At 43.7% G+C, this 25235-nt stretch overlaps 1 protein-coding gene across 1 annotated transcript in view; it reads right to left on the reverse strand.

The window, feature by feature from the left end:
• The window catches only part of ATP8B1 (ATPase phospholipid transporting 8B1), a 496708-nt gene extending 479429 nt beyond the window's left edge, over positions 1-17279 (reverse strand). Inside the window, exon 1 of the mRNA XM_086960445.1 lies at positions 17052-17279. The gene's annotated coding sequence lies outside the window, so the exon portion shown is untranslated. The remainder of the gene's footprint in view (positions 1-17051) is intronic.
• Positions 17280-25235: the final 7956 nt, after the last annotated feature.

The raw sequence follows: 25235 nt of genomic DNA on the forward strand, positions 1-25235 counted from the left end.
ATTTCGCATCTGTGGGATTTTCTGCTTAATTATTGATTTACCACACCTGCTGTATATTAAACTACTTCCTGCATAATTTGTAGATTTCAATAAAAAAATGTTTCCATCTCAAATAATCCGAAGTTAGGAAAGAAATGAAGTAGCAGTCATTTTGTCAAAGTAAACTCGTCAACATCCAACATTTTTACTGTCCATACCTACCGAACTTTGGCAGTGGCATTTCTAGAATTGAATTTTAGGGGTGGGCGTCGCACATCAGGGGGCCACTAACAAAATGTATTTTTCTACATACATGTGCTTAATGTAAAAATAGGTCTGCGTGTATATATATATATATATATATATATATATATATATATATATATATATATATATATATATATATTTATTTGTTCGGTGTATCCTCCTGACTCATTAAGCAGCTGTGGTGGAAGGGTACAAGGGGGCCCAGAGGGATATAGCTGACACATCTGGCTCGCCTTCACATTAGTCATTGAACTTTGGAATGGCTTGGTCGTCATCAATAAAAGAATTCTTACATATTTTATGCAAATTACAGAGTGGTTATAATTCCTTGTCATGAATTTTTTTTTTTCATATTTCAAACAAATTTACCTTATGACAGAGGCACTGTTCTATTTGCATCATTCATTAAGGAGCATTCTGAAAAACAAATAAATCCCAAACATTTGACTTATTTAAGTCCGATGTTTTTGAACGGATGTCAACAAACTACCGGATGTTAAAACCCACGAAGACCGAATTCCTCCCATTCTCCAATAATGACAACCTTCTTTGATTTAGTCGTGGTTGTCCAACTTAAATCGAATGGGCTTTACTTGCCATGTAACAGAACAGGGCAATTCCCACTCAGCTCTATCCTTTCACTGAAATAACATTATCAAGAAGACCAAAATAGCCTGATTCAAACTAACTCACGTGAAAACAGTGAACCCATTTCTCCCAGGACAAGACTCCAGAATGTCAGTTCAAGCCCTAGTCCTCTCTCAACTAGATTGCGGCAACTCTCTGGCAAACGGCATCCCAGAGACCACCCTCAAAAGGCATTCTTCAGGCAGCAACATGGCTTATCAAGAGGAGGCAGAAATCAGACCACATCACCATGTATCTATTCTTGTCCCCCATGCAACCCAGATAATCTTCAAGATCATCTACACCACTTACAAGGTACTCTAGATGAAGAACCCGGTTATCCAAGCTAACAAACTAACAATATCTGGAGATCAGAGTCCGACAATGAGCTAGGACATTGCCAGATGGGGAAAATAGGGATTTTTTAGCATATGCCCAAAGGATCTGGAACTAAATCCCCGCCACCATCAACGTTCCTACAATTAAGAAAGACATTGAAAACTCATCTGTCCAAGAAACTGTACATTACATATGCTGATTTATCACCCCTTCCAGTAGCTCTACCTTATCCATCAGTAACCCTATACATTCCCATGGAGGCTTGACCCATGTACTGCACTCAATTGCTAACCAGCTAGACTCACGTATAGAAACACTAAAATTTAAATATTGTTGAACCTTACAGTAGATCTAATTGAGACACATTAAATAAAATTAATCTTCAATACTCCTATGCAGGTATACTTGGGTAAAGAGACATCAAAAAGACCGAAGCAAAGAGAGTTAATTTAGAATGTAAGCCAGCTTTAATATAGAACTGGCATATGCAATATAAAAGGCACGGTTTTTACTACAAGAACTGTGCAGATTTAGACTTCTTTTCTGATGAGGGAAGAAACAATGCTGTGTTCTGCAGAAAACCATCCCACGCGTGCAACCTTGTAACACTATTCTACCCTAGGAGCTATTAGGAACAGTGTTAATAAAATATTTTACTATTTGAGATTCTGTGGAAGATAAAACTATTCTTTCTTCATCAATATTTTCAATAGGATCTGGTGCAAATATACACTTTTTTCTTAATAAACCTTTTGTATTGTGCATGCTGTCTGGTATCTTTTTTTTAATTAATATTTGTAGCATTGGCATAACAGAATGTAGCCACAGAATAGATCACATAATTTCATATTCGTGCTCCAGAAATTAGCCAACCATGCTACATAATGTGGTCCTCTACTGCCTCTACTTGTGACTGCGGGTGGATGAGAAGGTTCCAGGACCTGGTATATTGTTGAGAATGGTTCTTGCTGTGAAGGCAGCAGATGTGCAAGTTGGATTTCCTTGCACGTTTGTGCAGAGTAGAGGTCTGCCATTAAATGAGATGGTGCTGATCCGATTGGGATGGCTGATTTCCTTCTTGCTCCAGAGAGGGGATTCATATTTTTTGGTTTCATAATAGTGTCACAGAAGTTGTTGGATGTAAGTGATGGTGCACACTCTGGGTTGTGGGCATTTGAAATAATATTCTGTACATCCATGGACAAAGATTTGGCTTTGGTTCTGTACAGAGTAATTAGAGCATTTTTCCATTCTTAAATTGATGGCCTTGATACTTTAATCCCACTGGATGCATATTTTGTCAAGATAAGTTTTGAGCTCGTCTCTCTTCATTAATCCGTGGGCTCAAATGAAAGCGAGGGTATTGAAACTAGTAACATATTAGTGCAGTGCATCCATTCATGAATGTCCCTTTTACTTGTAGAGGAACGGAACATAGATCAATTAGCCTTTGCAGCATTTTAGTTATTAAAGTTCGAAATAATAAAATATACTTAGTAAACATTGAAGGTTCGCATATTGTCTCAACCAGAATGGCAGCGAACAGTTTTTAAGTCAATATGTCACTTTAGTGGTAGCACATGGAAACTCAAAATTAATCCAGAGTTTTTTTCTGCCTAGATCTCGATTTTCTGTTTTCAGTCAAAAAACAATAATCCCAACCCATAACGAAGCGGCTGCAATGAGTTAGATGCAACACAAAAAGTTGATGGACGGAATGTTGAACATGGTCAAACACTGACAGCCCTCCCCCCCCATTCACAGATATGGATTTAATCCATTGTTCTTTTCTTCATCACGCCATTCCAGTTTGGACCCAGCCATACGGAAATCAGCCTCGACCCTGCTCCCCATGGGAACAGTCAAGCCCTAACTGCCAGGCCAGGTCCTCCCTGGACCGGAAAACAAGAATCCTGAGACATGATATGGGGTGAAACCCAAATCCCAGGACGCTTGAGAAGGCCCAAGTCCCCGACTGACAAAATGTACTAACAAATTCCACGTTATGTTCGGTTAAAAAAAATAAAAATCAGATATAAAACTGTGAACATCAAACAATTAAAGTTAGCATGGGCAAAGACCACCTGATAGATTTACCACATAACCCTACACGTCACAACTTAATATGTTACAATACCAAACATCAGCAGATGCTGGAGGTATTCAACCAAGCAACATCGCTAAGGTTGCCACAGGCAAAGGCTGCAGTCTTGACATCGGCCACTTAAACTCATACCTACAGGTCACGGTGTACATTCCAAAAAGAAACATCAGTGAACGTTTGTGTACACAAAGCAACAATGTACTTGATTATTTCTTGAACCTGTAACACACAGAGTCTACAAAGTATCAGCAACAGCTCTTGCACCAAAGAAATACAATTTAAAAGCGTTCACGAAAATTGGAGGAAAATCAAAAACCCCATTCACACTCAACATGAACCAAAAACAAAAATCAACACCCAAAATTGAAACAAACTCCAATAAGAGGTTTGCAAGCAAAATAAATTAAAATGGTGAATAGTTACTTCACATATACATAACACACTCCAATGTCAATCAAAACAAATGGATGGAATTCCATTTTTAAATGACGAAACGTTTAGCACTACCATCCAAATAGGGTTGCTACCTCCCCCCTTAACCCACCAAACAATACGGGCCATTTGTTTAGTAGTGTGTAAAAGGCCTGGGCATGACACCAAGTAGGACACTCAACAAAATCAAATGTATTTATTTGTAACATTCATTTTCTTTTTGTGCTTTAGTCAGAGATGGTTAATAAAGCTTTAGAACACATTAAAAAATGTTTTCTATTTGTTGTTTTAAGTATGTGCATGTAAAGGCTAAAAAAACACTGGCTTTAGATGATTTTGCTCAATTTTGTACCAACCGGGACATTAAAATACCAGTGGTGCCGGCAGAAAATTGGCCATGAGGGAACCCTACCTACAACACAAAGTATAATCAAACACAGGCTATAAAAAGAGTATATTGTAACACCTCAAGATCATAACATCAAACCTATGAAGCGTTACCTCAATGCGAGGAGGCTTTACGGAGTACCATTATATATTGAAACAAAAATAGCCATATCCTGGGCTCAAGCTATCCTGGCTGATGAGGGATGAAACCCCAAAACCGGTCCTAGGATGCTTGTTTCCGGTCGAGGGGGACCTGCCTGGACTGTTCCCATGAGGCACAGGGTCAAGACTGATTTGCATATGGTCAGGTGTAAACTGGGGTGGCATGGTGAGCAAAAGAACAATGGATTAAATCAAGATCTCTTGACTGGGGGTGAATGTTTTGATTTGTTCTGCATTCCGTCCATCAATTGTGTTTGCTTATATTTCAAGTCATATCACACTTACAAGGGATAGCCCTCAAACTCTTACAGACTCACCGACATGTCAACTCAGTCTCTTTACATCTCATTTTCACCTTTGACATATGGCATATGACTTCCAGATGGTTAAGTTACCTTGAGTTGTGAATTTCACTTGTTTTAGGTTTGATGTTGTACCCACTTTGGAGTAGTGACTGACATCCCATAAAATTATGTTTTTGGTAAACATATAGATGTATTTATTTAATATGTTATTTAGTGCCATAGAAAGCCTATGACTCGCAGGTCACTGGTATTCAAGATTACTTTCTAAGGATTTCTTTTTTTTTTTAATTCCCTTTGTCTTATAACTTCGGTTAACCAAATTTAATACAGACTCATAGATGTAATATGTGCTGAAAGATGTGGAATCGATCAACATTGTTCAAGGATTTCTACCTTAATAGAGTGTTTTAATCTCCAATAATCACAAAAAAAGCTAAAGAGCTCAATACGAACCACATTAAATGGGCATTTAAATTGACAAAAGTTCGAAAACATTTTTATGTGGTGTAATAACTTTTACTGAACATGTATTCCTTTGAAGAACAGTACAGACACAAAATAAACTATGCAAATGAATAAAAAAAGCACTGGCAAAGCCAAGAGGTCTACGTTTTAAGTGCCAATGCAGGAATCAATTGTACATCAAGACACATGAGTGGGAGACAGCAGGGGCAGACAGAGAGGGCTATAGTTGTAAAGTAGTCTCATGTAATTCATTGCTGCATTGGAGTGGGTAGAGTAAACCAAGACATGACTGACACATTTTCAAGTCAATGGCTTAAAGAGGCGGATCTAAAAAGGCAATGGTTGAAAGTTGAGGACTCAAAATACACAGTGTGCATATAGTTAGCAATAGGTATTTTTGATAGCTGCTCTGTCAAACCCCATATCTAAACAGGGGGGGGGGGGGGGGAATGTCAAAACCCACTAAAATAAACACCAGGTCATCACATGTTACATTTAGACACAATAAATATTCATCAATAATTAAGTTAATGACTAAATGCCGCCACAAACAGAATTAATCACATCTACCATGGTTGTACAAAGCCATCTTTACAACCACATTCACAATGCAATACACGATTCACAGACTGCATACATAACCAAAGAATTTGAAAAAAAATGTGTATCCTTTATAAACAAATGAGAACCAGTAAATGTCATTGTTAGATCTGGGGGTCTCTAGTTGGCGGAGGTAGGTACCAATGTCCAAATAGGGACCCTTGCTTCTAGTCAGGGTAAGGGGATACACTCTGTGGATAACCCCTGCTCACCCCCTTGGTGGCTTGGCAAGAGCAGATATGCTTAACTAAGGCAATGCGTAAAGTATTTGTACCAACACTCACAGTAACCGTGAAAACACCACAAATGGACTCCACACCAGTTTAGAAAAATAAAGAATATTTATCTAGACTACACAAGACCAAAACAACAAAAATCCAACATGCACTGTTCCAAAATAAAACTTTAAAAAGAGTTTCACGGATTTGCACCAAAATAATCCACAATTGCTTCACTTTTAGCCCAATGTACCCGTTGATGCGACAAAAGTTCCAAGCTGCAGTGTCAGAAAACAAGCGACGTGTCACTCCTGAGACCTTGGGGAGACGATGTGACAACCCTGCTGCACGCAGCGGGCGGGTGCTTCGAATCTGCATTGTATGGGGGGGGGGGGGTGATGCGATACCTTGTATGGATTCCGGTTTGCAAGTTCTCCGGTTTAAACCAGTCCAGGGTGCTTCCTGCCAGTGGACACCTTCTTCCTTTGAGAGAGAGGGGCAGGGTCATCAGCCGCTCAGCAGGAGGTGGAGCCAGCATTGTGGAAGGCAGGCACAGTCCTATTCAGGCCAGGGTTCTATCCCCTCCCACCACTCAAGATGCAGATGAAGCTATTCAGCCTAGTGCGGACTCACCCAGCCTCCTGGAGCCACCCTAACCCCTGTTACTCACAAACCAGACAGTCAATTCACAAAGAGGCAGAGGCACACAGAAATGTCAGACAAGAAAACAGCCACTTTCTAAAAGTGCTGTTTTCAAACACAGGATTTAAAAAACATCCTTCCTAAAAGATGGGTTATTAGATTCTGAGTTCAGGGATACCAGACTTCAATTTTCTATCTCGCTCCTATGGGAAGATATGCAGGTAAATATTATACACAGCATTCACCATTCTAGCCAATAGGCAAGATAGCCTTTCAATAGTGAAAAACTGCCAATTTGGTTTTTCACTATCAGAGCAGGTCATCTACACGAGTACATGCTCTACCTTTCACATACACTGAACCTTGCCCAGGGGGGTACCATGGGCCTTCCATAGGAGTGTCCAATGTGTACAGAAAGGGAAGGGTTAGGCCTGGCCAGTGGGGACACTGGTCAGGTCAGCATGGCAGTTAGCAACTGCACACAGGCACTGCGGTGGCAGGCCTGAGACACCATTTTTAGGGCTAATCATGTGGGTGGCACAATCAGTGCTGCAGGCCCACTAGTAGCAGTTGAATCCCCAGCCCTGGCACACTCAGTGCATTTTACTAGGGACCTACTGATGAAACAAATCTGCCAATCATGGATAACCAATCATAATAGCAATTTACCCAGGGAGCACTTGCACTTTGAGACTAATTGGCAGTGGCAACGTGCTCAAGGCATCTAAACCAGCAAAAACGAAATCCAGCACAGCGTCAAAAATACAGGAAATAGAGGCAAAAAGTCAGAGGAAACCACGCCAAAAATGCGAGGTCTAACAGTCATCACCAAAAGCACACATTAAATTGGTCTAATTGACGAGCTCCACCATTCTATTCTACCAATCATGAGCTACCATTGCTCACATCGTTATTGGACCCAAGGTTTTTTTATGAAAGCTCTCCATTTATTGATGTGCCTTCAAAGATTGGTAAACAAACTGCATAAGATGCAATGCAGGACCATTCCATCTCTGGTATATTCAAATGTAATCAGGTAACTCAACCCTGCCTTCTTTACAATGACTATTCATTGAAACAAAGATTCTCATTCAGAAGCTGTCTTCTTGAATGAATTCTTGTAAACACCTTGGACTTGTACCACTGGACGGTGTGCACTGGCCAAAGAGTTGAGCTCTCCTGGTGCTAATGGGGTTGCTTGAGAATATGTCCCTTGCTGGAAGTTAAGCGCTGAAGCTCTGAAATGAGTTAAGACCGTGCAAAAGCCCTGAGCAGTTAAAAAAACATGCCTAAAAAGGCTTGTCTGTGTATTACTTAGGTTTGAAGTAATACAAGCACATCGATCCCTCCTGGTTTCACAGCTTTATAAAATGTTATGGTTAATGGATGATTAAGTACACATCTAAAAGATTCTAACACATATCCATGTACATAAACTATCCAATAAAAATGCCACAATATCAAACAGATGAAATTAAAAGCCACACTTTATTTGGAAATATTTGCATTAGTAACAGAGCCTGGAGGCAAGGACGTGTCATGCAGTTGGAGTGATGTGTCTGTTCTGAGGAGCTGCAATTTGGAGTCGTCTAGGCTGTTGACACAGGATGGGAGGGCCTGCAAAGAGATGTGTCCCAAAGAAGCATATCCAATGAGATGAAGGGCTGTGATTTGGCTCTTTACGATACAAGACTATCCACACAGCAGCAGTGATGCATCGGTTTTGCTCAGGGTTGTGCAGGTGAGCCATTGGGTTCGCTGGATCCACAGAGAGGCTGGCAGAGCACCTTAAGCCCACTTCCAGGGGGGCCAAGACAGGAGTGGCAACACTTGGCAGGGTAGACTCATGGATGGTAGAGTCCAGGTGCTGTGGTCAAGGCTGTTGGAGCCTTCTGTCCCAGAGGCGCAAGTCAGTAGACCAGCCAGCTAGCTCTTGGAGTCACTCTGGGGTTCTGGGTTCAACAGATGCAGGTCCAATCCTTCTCACCCAGGCAAGAAGACAGCAGGTCAGCACAGTGGGGCAGCAGTCCATCGGAGCAACAGGTCAGCAGATTGGTAGTCCTTTCAGCAGGACAGCTGTTCTTCCTAGAAGAGTAACCACAGGTCCAGAAGCGTATTGAGTTAGTGTCCGGGGTCGAATATTTATAACTGGTGCCCTCACTCTGGAAAGTGGGAGAAGTTTCTAGAAGTTTCCCTTGAAGTCCCTAGGCATCCAGCTTTCCCTGACCTGGCTACAGGCTAACTACAGAGGATAAGCTGTCTTTGTATGGAGTCAGGACACAGCCACAAGTGAGGCTACAGATTTAATAAGGTGGGGGACAGTGACAATCCCTGAGGAATCCCAAATGAGAGAAAAAAAACCTGAAACAAAGTCACCAAGGGATACCACTTGTTACCGTCCTGGGAGGAATGATTTAAGCAGAGCCAATGCCAGGTCTGTTATCCCCAATTCCTTTATATTGTCAATCAGTAGTACATGGTTGACCGTATCGAAGACTGCAGAGCGATCCAAAAGAATCATACAGCATTTCCCTTGAGGTATAGAGATTAACTAATTTCCTCTGTGGCTGTAAGCAGTGCAGATTCAGTGGTATGATTTGCCTTGTAGCCAAACTGCGAGGTGTCCAAGAGATGGTTGTCCTCAAAAAAGGAGGAAAGCTGATGGTTCATGACTTTTCCAACTAGTTTCACCGGAAAAGGTAGTCTAGCAATAGTTTGATAGCTGTTGGGATCAAGAGGATTGAGCATATGTTTTTTAAAAGGGGGAAGTAGTGATGCTGCTTTCCAGGTAATAGGAAAAACACCAGTATCAAACATAGATGAGAAGACCGTAAAAATGTATTGTGCAATGACTTCGGAAGCCATACGAATAATCTTGGGGGGGGGGGGGGAGAGGGGGGGCACGGGTCAGCAGGGGATGCAGCTTTCACCTGTGAAAGGAGTTCAATAATCTGTGATACTGAAGGGGCGTTGAAGTGCTTGATGCAAATTAGATTGGGACTAGAATGGGGTACTCCCATTGAATCGTTATGGTTTGTAAAATCCTTGAAAATATGGAGCACATTATCCTGGAACGTGCTAGCTAAAGAATTGCAAAAACCTTGATTGAGTTATGCCATGTCTGTTCATCTAATAGGGGTCAGTTGTTTTATGGTCTGAAACAAAGTTTCTCCTAGCAAGTTCTGCCAATCACCCTAATTAACTTGGACAATCTTTTTAGAAAGCTGGCACCAGACAAATAGTCAAACTGGGGATGAAAGGGTTCTCGACAGTCTTCTCCAGCTGTTCATTATCCTAGTCTCGTGGTAGAGGGGGTTGGATCGGGTGGTTTCTGTCCGTATAAGTTATTTGACAGGCCCAGACCCAACTCTTAAGACTTCTGACACATTATTGAGAGCAGACAACCCAAGCCCAAAGAGGTTGGCAAACTTGGCATATATTAGCATGGTGTCATCCTGCTCATCATTTGAATTTCTGTCAGAACCATAGACCTGTCTCACATAAAAGGAACTTTCCAGCATCACAGTGGCACTCTGAAAGACAGCCGATATGCTGCAGCACATTTGAAAATAGACTCGATGAAGTTTGACCATACCACCCACCTTAAAAGAACTAAATCGCCTAATAACAGTCAACATTCCTCCAAATGCATTGTGTAAGGCTATCAGCGAGACACCACAATACAAGTAGCCAAGTAATCACCAGACTAGAAGCAAATATATATTTAAAACAAACAGAAAGCTGGAATTCTCCATTAATTAATGGAACTACATATTGATGCTCTTAATCTCCCTGCAAACTGAAGGGACTGAAGACCAGGCTCTGCGGAAACTCCTACCTTCCTACTCCTACATACTCACCATTACACACCAACCATAGCCATGACACTTCTACTATGGTTCCAGTGTTGGCAAGACAGATTGGCAAATAGGGTATCACCATCAGAGAGATAAAAAGCAGTCTCTCAAAATTAGGAAGTGACAGGAATAGGAAACCTGCGGACTTTGAGTCTCCAACTTTAGAAGATGATTTCCACACTGAAGCTTTCCTACCAACACTGGCTGTTCATTCAGCCCTCTCCCATCCATAGAAAGAACTAAATATATATAATACAATATAGTTATTTTCCAACAGCCTAGAAACAATGCACATTACTTACCGCCATCTCCAAACTCCCATCTAACCTCTCACCTTACGCCTCTGTATTGGTGTGAGACAAAGGGTGAAAGAAATAGAAAGTACTAACTTGTTCACCAAGGAGATGGGAAAAGACTAATTTCAGGATACAATTAAAGGTGTGCTAAAGGAATTGAATACTGCTGAACCTTGTGATAGTTTTCTGATGGAGGCTAGAGGAGTCTATGTCACATCAACGGGGACAAAAAACGCAGAGGGCAAAGTATTGTCCTGCAAGTCTGATATAAAGTGAGAGAGCCTTCTATGGACATAAATGATCTAGCAATAGGTCTGTTAGAGTGACCCAGCCATAGCAAAACAAAACAAGCAGTGGTAGGAGAAAAAAAAAACCACAGAGTGCCCCGGCTCCTTCCTCCAATAAGTGTGCCTGCAGAAACGGAGGCAGCAACAGAGAGGGACGTGCTGAACAGCCCCTGAACTGCGCGCTGTTTTTGGTCCTGAATTTCCCTGCTTCTATTAATAAAGCGCTCAGTGAGGTTGGTGCATGTGTTTTTTAAACCCAAAAAATATAACTGAGCAGTTAGTGCTCGGAGCCATAGAAGGTAAGCGCATGTGATCTCAGAGAGCTCTGAAGATAAATACCAATCTGAACAAGCCCTGGCTCTACCCTACCCCCTCCTCCAATTAACAGCCTGCGAGCCCGAGGGAGGATACAAAGATAAGATAAACAAACATAGCCACTCAAAAAAGATTGTACAAGTAAAGTACAAATGTCACCACATAAATGCGTTTAGTCGTAAATTAAAAAAGTAACTACAATCCAAAAATAAGCCGAGGCAAACCAAAAAACAGTGCATACAAAGTAGCATAAATAACAAAAAGAGTAAGACCACGTGTAACAGATGCAGTCTCCATGGGAGGTTCCAAAACTCCAAAAGGAGGGACTAATTAAGCAATGTACCAAACAAAAGCAGGCATTTTCGAAGGGCATTAACAGGAACAAATAAAAAAGTTGGGAGGTGCTTGAAACCCAAATTGTAAATACAGCATGTTTATTATACATAAAGCATGCATTACCTGGGCGAAACCTAAAAAACAAGTGGGCGTCCATTTCTCATTAATTCTGGGGTCCGACATTCCCTGCTAATGTCCGTACCTTGAGGCCAGGAAATCTCACAAAAGAGGGCCCCAGCTCTTGATCATGCCTATCGCCCTACCACAGCGCTCTCCAAGCATTCGATATCAGGCCTGTGATCTCCAACCAGTTGTGGCCTTTTAATCTCAGTCTACTTTGCATGTGGGTGCTTGCAGCCTAGCATTTACTACGAGAGCAGTAAACGTCCTGCTGCCTGTGGGCTCATGTTCACAATAATACATATAAATGTGCTGTTGCACGCAGTGTAGCATTTAGATTGGGAGATTTACAGATTCTGGTACTTGTTGCCTGAAATTTACAACTGCAGCAGAGCATGTAGCCTAGCATTTAGAATGGGGTACATAAATGCACAAGACCCAGAGCTCTAGGTGATGTGAGCTAAAAAGCCAAGGATAGTTTAACATATCTCACTTCACGGAGAGTTCTGCACTAGGTATCCAAAGCTTTCAATTTATGTTTTTTCTAATCACAGATTACAAGAAACATAAAAAAAACATTAGTCGCTCACCAAAGCATATCCTTAAAAATAACACCTCAGCCTTTATATCCATATTCAGGTTTCACATTTTCAAGCTCCCAAATGCCAACCTCAGGCCTAAATGCCATGAATGGTTGAAACGTCTCATCAGAAACAGAACCTTTCAGTACCCACAAGAAACCACTCAAAACTGTAGTTTGCCCCTAAAAACAGCAAGTATGTGATGAAGAACAGACACATGAATGGACATCTTCTGAGCTCTTCAAAATGTGAGACAGACATTTAGTAAAGAACCACCATGCTTTGGAGGACAAGGACATTTGAATGTTTCGATAGCAAGGGGCACTTAAAACACATTCCTAGTAGGATGGACCTGCTGACAGAAATTACCTTATTGCAAGCAAGAGCCATGATGGGAGCTTCATACGTTTCAATAGCGCGAGTCATTCATCGATAGCCATAATGTAAGCATGGCGAGAACGTATGTCAGATGGCAGATCGCAATTGACAATTTATCAAGCAACAGTCCGAGTTGAGCCATCGAGAGACCACCGGTCAGGTCAGCACTGGACATCAATGAGCAGCCATTAGTCTAGTGATCTCGAGATTTTAGGTCAGATCCAAGGCATAACTAGACATGTAGCTACAGAGGCCATGACGTGGGATGTATGAGAGCTTCTCCAGTATCCTCTTGATATTTCTTTTTTGAGTTTTATACAGCCACGGCCCGTGGAGGGAGTTCTGGTGGGGCAGAAAGGCGAGGAGGGGCGCTAAAATCCGGAACGTGGATAATTGGAGGGAAGTAAACAATTTAATAAATAAAACTAATTTCGTAGCGTGCCCTGCATCGCAAAATGCGATGCAGCGCCCGCTACGAAATTCGTTTTATAAATTAAATTGTGTACTTACCTCAAATTATCCATATTCCGGTTTTTAGCATCTCCCACCCTGCCCCTACCCGTCCTGCCTCTCTGCCGTACCGGAACTCCCTCCACGGTCCGCGGCTGGTTTTATATAGGGCGAACTAGACTCGAAGATATCGGGTATCTGAGCGCTTTACATAGCACCGGTTTCGTTACACAAGGACACATTCATTTTTGTTAGGCACGGGGAGATTACGTTATTTGCCCAGAATCACAGGATGCTGAGCGTCGATGCGGAGACTCAAACCTGGTTCCCCAGCATCAACGTCGACCGCTCTAGCCGTAAGGCTACATCCTCTCCCCAATAGTTACAAGGATACAGCAAAGTGCCAAAAGGTATGGGGCACCCAGAGAGTTACTTGGGAAACTGTTGACATATTCTAATTCTTATGTGATAATTGTTTTAACAGAACACTAATCTTGTTAGTTGTTCTCAAAGTCAATGAATGCGGACAAACTGAGCCCTGGTTAAATAGTTTGCTGAAGTAGCTCAAGGATCAACTTTGAAATATGTGCTTGATGAATTCTAGGAAACCGGGCTTGTTCTTCTTTGTAATTACTTTAGAAAAGTATTGTCCTAATGATTCTAAGTAACTCCCAAATGTTTATTTATTTTATCAGACAAACTGGTGACTCATGAGAGGTGCTACAACGCCCTTTGGGCCTTGCTGGCACCAATATAAAAAATATTTTTCCCAAACAAAACCCACACACACAATATCAGTTGATTCTCACGTTATTGATTCTGGGCATTTAACTAAAAAAAAGACCATATGGAATAAAGTACTCCCTGCAGTGCATTATGTGGATATAGCAAGTCACTGAGGAGTTTCATGACCATTTAGAGTAAAGAGGAGGAAGGCAGAGTTCCTTTATAAGGTTATGCAACTCCAAGGTGACTTGCAATATCCTCATGTATTGCAGGGGGTACGTTATTCCTTATAATACGTCATCCCACCAACACCTTTCCAACACACCTCTTAAATACTTGGTGTGTAGCCCCTTTAAATGAAATAAGAACATGTTTGCAAACATGAAGAATGAAAACAGAATCTCTAGGGCACAGAGATGGTTTAAGGCATGGGCAAGGTGAGCCCTGGCCCAGGGCCCCAGCCTTTTCGAGGGTCCTCTGATACAGCCAGATCTGTTCTGCAGAGTTTTCCCCTGATGACCTTGAATAATTCTTAAACATGCCTTTCTCCTTTAACCCCTTACCTGCGCCACCAATTCCGCCGTAGCTCGGGGGTGGGGGGTTAGGTGGTGGGTGTGGCACTTCGGTGCTCATCACGGCTCCACGCCATTGTGAGTCATGGGAGGAGAGTGCTCATGACGGCGTGGTGCCATCATGACCCCATCATTAATTAGCCCGCAGAGGCAGGGAATTAGTGCCGCATGGGCGGATCGGCATGACGGCTACACGCCGTCATGAGCACACGCCTACCGTGACTCATGATGGCGTGGAGCCGTCATGAGCACCCTAGGGGTTAATTTATTGTTTAATGTGGGTAATGTGTGAGAATCTATTACAGACATTTTGCAGAAAATGTGTTTGTTTCATGCAACAGTCATAAAACCGGCTTTTTTTTTTACATCAAAACAGGACCTCACATATGAGAAATGGGAGGGTGTCACAGAGATTATTTTCTGTAACAATAGTGAGCTGCTCCTGTGTTACAATATTGAAAGCACATGCCACTTTGCCTGAATATTAGATGTAAACACATGTAGAAGAGAGTGTCTGTGCACTGAAAGTGACCTGGCAAAAGAGGGCATGAAAGAGCTGAAACTGAATCACAAATTCAAAGCGGTTCCTATCCCCACCCCTTCCCAAAAAAATACGTTTGCCCCAGGGCCCCCAAAATCATTAAGATGTCCCTGCTAGTGCAAAACTAACTTTAACAAAACTGTTAGATATTTGTTGAAAAACAATATTAGAATCGGTTTAATTCAAGTCAGTTATTAGAAAAGCACAGTGACTCAATGTGTAGAACCATGCAGAAAGATTCCAACAAAAATAAGCATGTTACCCTTCCTGCTGGTCACGGTACAGCTACAAAACAAAGCAGATGTAAGAAGCGCCTCGTTTCATATTTTTGTTCTTTATGCTCCGTAACATGATGACCTGGCTTCCCCCTCGCTGGCTCTGGCAGCAGGCACTGTGATGTCAAAACTCAAATGTAATTAGTTATTACAGCTGAGTTCGCAAGTCATTTCTTTATAGTAGGCTACTGGGTGTGTCACACGTCGCCTATTTAGAAACTGTTTTTTTCAGGTTATACCGAGATTGCAGAATCCCATATATTATAGACAGAATATAGGACACCGCATTAGCTTGGGTACCATGTCTGAGCTTGCTCTTGTTAACAATGGACATTTAGCAAATAGAAGCCATGGTTCAGGGCACCGTGGGAACTCGGGTAGCAGGTCCGTCATAACAATGGAGGTTTAGCAAAGAAGAGCCGTGGTACAGGGCACCATGGGGGCTCGGGTAGCTGTGCCAGCGAACAATGGGCATTTAACAAATACAAGTGGGGTTAATTTAAGAGCTTGGATAGCTGCACGAGATAACGGTAGACAGTTATCCAACAACAGCCACGATACATTACGCCCTTGAGAGCCCAGATACCATTCTCTGATGGCAATGTACATTTAAGAAACACAAAACATAAAATGTGACACTTAAAAGCATGGATAAAGCAGCGCATAATTTGTAAACAAATAAGTGATTGGCCTTCGTGAGGAGGCCACTGCAGTTTGCACCACACATTGCAGGTGCCAGCGCCGCCAATAACAGAATGTGCACAACTAATTGCAGGTGCCTAGCACCGGCTCAAAATAAGCACTGGGGTAACGTCACGTGTCCTCAATAACAATGGAAATTCATAGAAAAAGGCCATGATACACGGCAGCTTGTATCTCGTTTGTGATATAAATGTATAATTTTCAAACAGCAGCCAGGGTACGGGGCACCTCGAGAGCTCGGGCATCTGTGCCGGAGAACAAGGGGCACGCACTTACCTGAGTAGGATGCCTTGAGAACCCGGGTACCAGGTCCCTGTTCACAATGGCCATTTAGCAAACAAAAATCGAGATACATGGCACCAACAGAACTCGGGTGGCATGTTCCTGTCAATACCAGCCATTTAATAATTAATAGTCACTGTATAAGGCAACACTGTAGTGAAAATAGGGTCAAATGTACTTTGGTGGATGAACCGATATGGGTTGACATGAAGAGCCCTCTACCATCCAACAGCAAATGTGACTCAAAGCAAAAAAAAGCGGCACAGCAAAAAATAGGTGTTCCAAACGAACATTAAAAACAAATATTAATAGGTTTAGCACATAAAAGCCGTTCTTTCGTTTACAATTTTATTTTCTTAAAAGCATTTCGAAGCAGTAGAGAAATATGAAGAATTGGGTGGTGAAAGGCTCGGAAAGAAAAAGGTTAGGAGGGGCTTTTGTGGTAGGGAGTAGAAAGGGGCTGCAAACACAGCAATTACAATTATACAGGCTAAAACGGGGTGAGGGGGGGGGGGGGGGGCAGTTACAACGGTCAACCAGCAAAGGGTCGTTAGGCAAAGGGGATGAAAGCCCCCCGCAACCCAGGTGCGGAGGCTGCCCACTGCCGGGCGAGGAGCCCGCCCCGGAAGAGAGCTCCGTGGGAAGCCGAGCAGATGATGGTCCCTTACCTCTCGGGCGGACGATGGGGGGCTCGCCTGCTGCCCCCCTCCAACTCCCTCTCCCGCGGTCGGCGCCTCTACCTGCCGAAAGTTATTTTCATCCCCCCAAAAAAGTCCAAGGCGGACACAAAAGCTCCGGGAACACACCTGCCCACTTCACTCCATGCCGCGCGAATGGTTCCTCCCCTCGGCAGCCGTGTCACTCCCTCGCCCAACTAGTTAGGCAACTTTCGGCTGCTCCCAGCCTGGTGCGCTCACCTCACTCCCGGAACACGGGGGAGGGACAAAGAAGAAAGACCACAGCTCTACCTGAGCCCCACCAGGAAAAGAACCAGGCCAGGTCATGTGACCCTCCCACGGCCAGAGGGCGAGGTCAGCGTGGGATTCCCTACCCCCAGCCCTCCACCTGGCACACCCACCTCCCCTCACATCCCGGCGACTGGATTTGAATAGCTCAGGTTACCCTATTAGCCAGGCGCACGCAGAGGAAACAAACACGTCGGTAAAACCACCAGCACCACTACAAAACACGCATTGAAGTGCAAGAGGAGGGTGCAGGCACTCCCTCAATTTCAGGATCTTTTGTGCTAATGATGCGCCGCTTAGTTCAAGTCCCAATATCGGGTCCAGGTAGCTTTAAAGAGCAGGCTGGGGCGGGACGGAAGGAACCCTGCTGTAGTCATTACACATTCAAAGCACAACAACAGGCGTCCACAAATCTGCAGAGAAACAACACGGAAGCACTTTAACAGTGTTTTATATATGTATGCGTTTTTTTTATAGCGCGAACTTTACCTGAAAGTGTTACCAGTGAAGGGGCCCAAAGCTTTTCTTAAAAGTCCTCCACTGGCTTAACCGAATGCAGCCGGTTTCCTAATAGTGAAGCTGCCTACTATTAGGAAGGATTCTACCCCATGCTTTCTCGTCCATCGCCCTACACCTGCTCTTTATTTTGCAGGCTCCTTTTCCCGCCATGATTTCTCCCTTTGTCATTGTTTTCTTATCTTTCTCTTCGATTTTCTTTTTCCCGTTTCTAACCTTCTCTTGTTATGGGTCAAAGTCTGATGAGGAAAATTAAGGACCAGTCCACAAAAATGAGCGCCAGTGCCCAACACCTGCTTAAGTTAAGCACTCCCTCGAAAGAGAACAAGATGACGCAATTGCAATGTGTGGACAATGCCAATACTTACAGTTGCCTGCTACTTGTTGATCTTCTTGTCATGCTCATTTACTTGCTTCTTATTGGATGGCTGTCGTTCCTCTTCTTGTTTTGTCCGTCCCCTGGAGCATAGCTTCTTTGTATGCTTCCACAACACTCATCAGGGAATTTAGTTTTTCTTAAGCACACTGTTATGATTCAAGGATACACTTCACTCCAGGTTCAGGGCAAGTTGAATTTATTTGTACGAACAACAAGCATGTCATCTCCTCAGCTCTTCTTCTTCTCCTAGAATCCCCACGTCCAAGATTCCCGTGACGACATACACTGTGTTCCTAAGAGAAAAATGTAGGCCGCAAATCATCTCCCCCTCCCAGAACATACCAAATGCAAAAACAACAAATAAGTGAAAGACCCCCCCCCCCCCCAAAAAAAAAAACACATTGAAATGTACAGGAAATACAATAAACTTGGTAAGTAACCAATACACATAACACACGCGATGGCAACATTATCAGTCCTGTTGCAACCAATGCAAATGTTATAACACCTTTAAAAGTTGTGCAGAGACCAAAAGGGGTGGAATAAATTAATCCTATCACAACGCATAATCCTTCAAATAGGTTGGGCTCTTCCTGATACGTATGCCTACATTATTCTTGCCAACCGAGACCGGCGGCGAGTTTGCAGCCCTACAAAAGTCATCTGGCTTGCGCACAACACTTACAGAGTCATCCATGAATTCAGAGGCGCACCTTTGTCTCTGTTGAAAACCCTTGACCAAACGTGACATACTCCATGTTTCACCATTTCCTGTACAGCTACATTCCTCTTGACATCAATCACTTGGAAAGGTCCCATGAACCTGGATTCACCTTTAGAGACCCCCTTCGGTCCTTTTACAAACACCATCTCACCCACACACCAGCTTATTTTAGTAACCCCATGTTTAGTGTCATAACGTTCTTTATATTTCCTTTAACAGTTAGCCACCTTCCTTGGGTCATAAACTGTAAGATCCTTGAAACACACTGTTGGAATCAGGCGCGCAACACCCATTGGACTCACCGGGCTTCAGCCCCCCCTCGCCGTGTGTGGCAGCCCGTGATGAGACAGATCCCGGGCACACACAGAGCCGCACCCCAACGTGTCACAGGTCTTTAGAAGACCATTTGAATGTTAATTAGGCCTTGCATTTGTTTCACCCCCTTCTAAGAGCCCCTGCAGCTCCACTCTGCCTACTGATTGAAGGTTCAGCCCCCCCCCCCCCCCCCGAAATTTTTTCTTAGCGCCCCCCCCCCCCGAAATTCGACTCTAGTTGCGCCTCTGGTTGGAACTGTAATAATTGGGTGGTCATCCCCCAAACCTTTTGCTTGCTTACCTCCTCTTTTTGCTGATTCTTTTTGTTGGCCTGTGGACTCTGAGCATGTTACTACTGCTGACCAGTGCTAAAGTGCACATTCGTCTCCCCTAAACATAATGACATTGGTTTACACACAATTGGTATATTTAGTTTAGATGTAAGTCCCCTGTAAAATGGTATGCCATATATACAGGGCTTGTAACCTAAACGCAACTAATGGACCTGCAGCACTGATTGTGCCAACCGTACAAGTGGCCTTTCAAACCTGTCTCAAGCTTGCATTGCAGGGCCTGTGTGTGCAGTTTACTGCCACTTCAACTTGGCACTTAAAACTACTTCCCAAGTGTCACGATTCCCTCGCCCCTGTCGTTCCCGCTAACCCCAGCGCGATCCGTCGCGACTGATCTGTGCCCTCACAAGACCGGAACTACCAAGACCAGCCTGCCTAGCGAGAGACCCCGCGGACCGGAAACGCCTTTATAAGCGTTTCACAGTAAGGACGCAGCGTCGGATATTTTGATCCATTGCCGACGTCGGAACCAAACGCAGACTGAGTTTCCTTGCCGTTCGTTCTGCGTGGGGAACCTAAGGAGGATAGGAGGTAAGCGTGAGCGGTGTCTCCCTACCCCCGAGTCTTATTCCTAGTGACCGGCGGGGACGCACACCACGGAGGTGTTTTCCGCGTCCTTGCTGAAGAGTGTTGTGGGTTCAATATAGCGGATTGTGAACTGAGGCGTGATCGAGCGGCTGCTCTCCGCCCCCGCCCTGACAGTGTCTTTGCCGCTAGCTGAGACGCACACCGAGGAGGTGCTTGCAGCATCTCAGCCGTGGAGCCCGGAGCAGAGTTTTGTGTACTAAGGTGAGGTTCCGTGACGATTTGAACCCGTGTTTTCAAGTTTGTCGGAAATACATAATATTGGTATCAGCGAACCGCAAATGATCCATTTAGTATATCCTGGTGTTTTCGCTACGCTACGAGCAAGAGCACTCCTTTTATAAACACATTTCTGATCTACCCACGGCATCCATCTTAGATCATGGCCGCCATTTTGTGTTTCTTGCCCTCACATACGCAATAACCTCTGATCACTTCATTTCGATTAAGGACACGTAACCTTAGCCGGAGATTCACCTCTTTCATGACACGTGCACCTTAAACCAGATCACGCTGTAGCTGCATGACTCGACAAAGGCTGCCTCCTCTGCCCGAGGCCAGTCCTGCCAAACTGGTCTTCGTGTCCATTGTCCTGATCATGATTAGGCGGCCGAAGCCGGTAGCCTTGCCCATTTACAACCCACAAACATCCCTTATCCCACTTTTCTATCTTCCACACCTGGCTCTGTTTCTTTCTTTCTGAATCTTTATTAGGGGGAGGTAACGAACTTTACGATGAGGCGGTCCGGGTCCTGAATGCAATATTGACAGAGAATTGTGACAAACTAGTGGGAACCCCTCTCTTCGCAATGTTTGGCCTCAGATATTATCGACGGTTCCTGTGTAACGCCAAATATTTATTGTTTCAGACACAAAGGTTTTGGGAATGTATTACATGTAAAGAATTCGCCCCCAGCTTAAAATTTAGTATATAAGGAGCAACCCGCTTTGTACAAATCGAACAGGCTCCTAGTTACTGCCCGTGTGTAGTATCTGTGACTTCTGTGTCCCTGCAGTAATAAACCTTTGGTCTTTGACGCCACCATCGAGAAGCCCGTGTTTCTGTTCATTTGTGCACCAAGGCAGGTGGAACTCCGGGGTCTTTGGGTGTTGTTCCCTGACACCTCTGGACGGAACCAAAAAGTCCAGAACTCCAATTGGCGCCCAACGTGGGGCGACGTCATTCGGTACCGGTCCAAAAGCCTGAAGAGTTCGAGAAGCTTCGTGTGAAGATTCCTGAGGGAGGCGCCCCACTTCATCGATCCCGGCATATCGCAAAAGTGGCCCGAAGTTCTCTTCCACGAGGGTTTCCCGTTCAGGACGGCTGCAGTGGGCCGTTGCCTTGACCGTCGCCCTGTCTTGGACCCGAGGTGCAGTCCTTAGTACGGCGAAACGTGACGGGTTTCTCCTTGGTGACGTCTTCAGTGACTCAGTTAAGTATTTAGTGATAGCTAGCTGGTTACTTTGTGAGGATTGTTAAAATCCTTGATCGGTTCTTGGTTTGGTTTGGTTTTGTAAGATTATCACTGGTTGTTCTAGTTACGATAATCTATTTTGGTTCAGTTTGGGTATCGATACATCAGTTCGTTTTGGTAGGCCTAAGTTCTTGGTTCGAGTGCACATATTTGTTTCGTGTTTTGTTTGTTTTGTGTTCCGGACTGAAAATGGTAAGTCGGAAAATGTTGTCTTGTTTTGGTTGCAACCGTGACTCACGATTGGAGGACTCATGTCTGGTTCCTCCGATTGGGACTCCCCTATATGATTTATATTGTAAGCATGGCGTGGGTCCTATATCTTATAATGAGGTATGGGTCCGTTACTGTAAGAAGGATGGTGTCCTTAGTTGGCCACTGCATGGTAGTTTTGAACCCGAGATTCTCGACAACTTAGAAGCGAAATTGTTCAGGAAGAAAGCCCGGCCGGCAATGTTTGATTCTTTCCGTTACTGGCGAAAAGAATCCAAACAGAGAGAAATGAAAAGGTTGAAGAAAGAACAGAAAGAACAAGAAGAGTTAACTCTAGAGCAAGCGGCTAAACAGTTGCAGGCTAACGAGTGTGAGAAGGCCATAGATGTAGCAATTAGAGAGCATAACTTAGCGATTGACAAGTGCTATCCTGCCTTGCCATCGAAAATGGCTAAGATACTGGAGGATTCCGAAAACGATCCTCTGTTATCTTATCTGTTACGGTCACCTCCACCGTATGCACAAGGTGCTACGGCTCCACTTGTCCCGAATGTTCAATTGCCGGTTGCTGGACAACCTGGTGTTCCTGCTCCTGTCCCCCAGAATCAAGCTCCCGTACCTCCTGTGATGAATGTGAATGTTCCTACAGCTCCTCCTCTTCCTGCACTGCCAGTCTCTATACATACTTCTGTACCTACTGTTCCACAAACAATTTTTCTCGATACTCCTACTGTTCCGTTATCTATTCCTACCTCTACTGCGTTCTCTACGTCTGCGAGTGTGCTAACTCCACTTTCTGTTCGTCGAAGAATCACTGATTCTGTTACTAATATACTGTCTCCTTTATATAAAACTTTAATTAAGACTCCTACTCCTGATTCAGTTCAGAGACGTAGTCAGCTTCCAAGTACTGAGGAACGGGGAATTTTAGATTCCACGGCTCTCAGATGGATTTCGAAGAGTAGAAGATATAGTACGAGAGATGTGTTAGACACATTTATGCAGTGGGGGGAACCAACACAACGGTACGTCTTTGATGAGATGTGCTCGTTGTTACGTGAAGAAATAGAAGAAGATGATGTTGAATCAGATTTGGAAGATTTAATTAAAATTCAAAAAGAGTTCGCAGCTGGAATGATAGTGGGTGAGAATATAAAAGAAGCGATGGAACTTATTTTAAGTTTTAGGAATGATCCATCTCTTCGTTCACCGAGAGACTTAGAAAAAGGTAAAATGAAGCTGAGTCGCCAATATCCTATGAGGGAGGTTCCTCCAATCTGGCGCGAAGCAATACAACGTGATGATAATGCTGGTATTGCAGCTGCTCCAGCACAGTTCCAACGAGTGTGGATACACATTCCATGGAAGCGAGCTGAAGTGCTAGCGGTGAAGCAGGCCTTGCCAGATCCACGTAAGAATCCTGCTGGATATTACAAGGAATTAACACAGACAGTTGAGGCTTGTATAATGAACCTAGCCGACATCGATATGTTGTTTGGTAATGTAGTTCCGCAACCAGTGTGGGCTAAAATTCGTAGAGAGGATCATCAAGCTGCTTTAGGTGGTGATTGGGCAGCTATCACTGCAGCAGATGGTCAGCAAATAGGTGGCGCGAAACCCGAACCTCTAATTGCTAATCTTCCAGGTAGAATAATTGATCTAATGAAGACTCTGATGCCAGCATTGCGTGTAAATTGGGACAAGCTGTCAGCATGCAGGCAGAAGAAAGACGAAAGTGTCTCCGACTTCTTCACGAGGTTTGAAGAGACTTTTGTAGATCATAGTGGTCAGGACATGAGTACAGAAGGAGGGCAAAGACTGTTTGTCGATAAATTTGTGCATAATTTGTTACCTGAATTATGCAATAAATTAAAAGACTCAGAAAGTGCGTGGGCTGTATCTACGACAGCGCAAATACTTGCGACTGCACAGTACTACGAAAATAGGGATAAAGAGGAAAAGGAAAAATCAGAAAAGAAAACTAAAGATTTAAAAACTAAAGTTCTTTTGCAGCAGGCGTATCCGCCTCGCACGAATCAATCTAATACGCAGCAAGGTTCGTACCAAAGGACAGATTATAGCTCATCAAGACCTCAATACCAGTGGAATCAATGTGCGTACTGTAAGAAAGAGGGTCATTATAAAAATGAATGTCCGATCTTAGCGCAAAATAATGCAGCAGCAGCTCAGAGAGGTCGTGGTGGTTTTGTACAGAATTCTAGAGGACGAGGACGAGGTGCTATGCCTCCACAAACGAATGATCGTCCCTCCAATCACTTTGATCAACGAAATGGACAATCTACTCAGCAAAATAGATCTCAACAATATCTTGTTGAGGACTATAATGAAGTAGATGAGGGTTTTCAGCAAAATGGGTACTAGGACAGCCATGGACAGAGAGAGGGAGTAGTATCAGTTCCAGTGGATCAGAGTGGGCCTTATGTCGCAGTAGCAACATCAGGTGTAGTCGAACCGTTTCTGTTGGATACTGGTGCCGCAAAAAGTTCTATCATTCATGCGAAACTCCCTGGCGCACCTTTGTCCGGCTCAACAAATGTTTCCGTAGGTTTTTCAGGCGCCCCTGTTTACAACCCGATATCTGGTCCTTTGTCTATTTCTGTTGGACCATGCCAATTGAAAGCACCCCTAATTTTGACGACAGGTTGTAATGAAAATCTGCTTGGTTTAGATTTGTTAAAACGACTATATGCGACATTGTACTGTTCTCCGGAAGGAGTACAGCTTACATTGGGTAAAAACATCACCTCTCCGATGTACTTGTCAATGGACGCACTCCCGCCGGAGCTACATTCACTCCCTGATTCTCTTTGGGCAACTGGTCCTAATGATGTAGGTCTCCTAGAAATTCCACCGAATGTGGTAACTTTGAAAACTAATGTAAAATTTCCAAGAATTCCTCAATATAAAATATCTAGTGAAGGAGAGCGTGCACTTTTATTGATTGTGCAAGATTTGATTAAAAAAGGTGTGGTTGAAGAAACTAGAGGAAATGTCTGTAACAGTCCTGTATTGCCGATTCTGAAACGAACTGATCCTACAAAACCTCCAGTGTACAGGTTTGTCATAGACCTTAGAGAAGTTAATAAGATTGTAGTCCCGCAGTTTCCTGTAGTGCCAGACATTACTGCCTTGCTAACATTGATTCCTGCTACAGCCACATGGTTCTCAGTTATTGACTTAAAGAATGCCTTTTTCAGCATTCCGATAGCCGAAGAAAGTAGGGATATTTTCGGCTTCTGTCTAGGAGGTCGCAGTTTTAGATTTAAACGCGCTCCACAAGGCTATTGTGAGAGTCCATCTATTTACAGCCAAGCATTAAAAAGCCAGTTAGATTCTTTTGTCCTTCCTCCAGGCTCTGCCCTAGTACAGTACGTAGACGATCTTCTAGTGGCTGCCGATGACAAGGAAACTTGCAAAGCAGCTACAATTTCCCTATTACATCATTTGT

Source organism: Lissotriton vulgaris, chromosome 3_1 (assembly GCF_964263255.1).
Source record: "Lissotriton vulgaris chromosome 3_1, aLisVul1.2, whole genome shotgun sequence".
NCBI classification, from domain to species: domain Eukaryota; kingdom Metazoa; phylum Chordata; class Amphibia; order Caudata; family Salamandridae; genus Lissotriton; species Lissotriton vulgaris.